The sequence below is a fragment of the Crocodylus porosus genome, unplaced genomic scaffold (genome assembly GCF_001723895.1).
Source record: "Crocodylus porosus isolate Cpor-Errol unplaced genomic scaffold, CroPor_comp1, whole genome shotgun sequence".
NCBI lineage: Eukaryota > Metazoa > Chordata > Crocodylia > Crocodylidae > Crocodylus > Crocodylus porosus.
In genome coordinates, this window is record NW_017728950.1 from 25,336,819 (window position 1) to 25,338,060 (window position 1,242).

Genomic DNA, 1,242 nt, shown 5'->3' on the forward strand with positions numbered 1-1,242 from the left:
AGCAATATATACAGACTACCTTTACAGAGACATAAATTATATATATTTACAGCTAATAAATAATATTTAAAGCTAAATCCCATGTCTTCATTTATAAAAACCTTCACCATTCGGTGTTCAAGTGCTGTAAGGGATTATATGAGAGCTTGTGTTACAAGTATACACATCCTCACACCTTTCCAAAATGTCATCTATCAGAAAACTGCAAGTAAAAGGAATGTCAAGAGGAAAATGCAAAATTTCTTCATTTATTCCTTTAAGAGAGCTCATATGCAAGGCTTTAGTATTCAAGCATCACCCTCACCTGCTCATCCCGTCTCAACCACACTTTTTGGGTTAGATCAACTTCTAGCAATTATATTGCTGTATTCAGCTTTGTTCATCTAATGTGAACAAGGCATGGCAACGAATAAAGTTAAAATGTTGAGTTTAGTTCCAATTTTGGTGATTTTGCAGAAATACCACCTTCCCTAATGTGTTGGGGGGGGGGGGGATTGGAGAAGAGGGCTTGATGTTGTGTAATAAAGATACATATTACAAAAAATAATCTTGTGTTACTTTTCCAAATTGCCACATCCTTGAATTTTTATGGATATTAAAATATTTACATATACATATAAAAACTGTTCAGTTTTACAGTACTGTTGTATACTTGTAGCACCTCTAACTGAAGTGATGAGAGAGCATTGTGTTTTGTGAGTAATACATTCAAGCTCCTTTAACGTCAGAGGTACTGAAAAACCTCCTTCAATGTAATGGCATCTGCTCCTATGTCACAGCTAAGCAATACACTGAGGTTTGTCTTTGGAAATAAGAATATTAGCAAAGAAAAGAATGATCAGTCTCTCGGTTTGCCTGTTGGGAAAAACACAGGTGAACACAAGGCCAGTGCAGCTCTGACCTAATCAGATGACTGAAGTTCAGTGTCAAAGAGCAGAAAGTCACAGTATTCAGCTTATTGTTGTACTGGTGATACAAACAGGTGCTGAAAACAAAATCACTTGCTGTTTCCAGTCTGTTGATTCTTTTGTAGTTCTTAAGTCAGTGCAATGTCAGAGGTTAAACAGTTTTGTTTTAGAGACATTGTTACTGATTAATTTTAAAATATCTGCATCGGACACTGCGAATGCTAGCATCTCCTACCACTGAAAGTTTATTGCAGGATGAATAAAGTAATATATATATATATACATATACATATATATATATACATATACATATATATATACACACACACACACA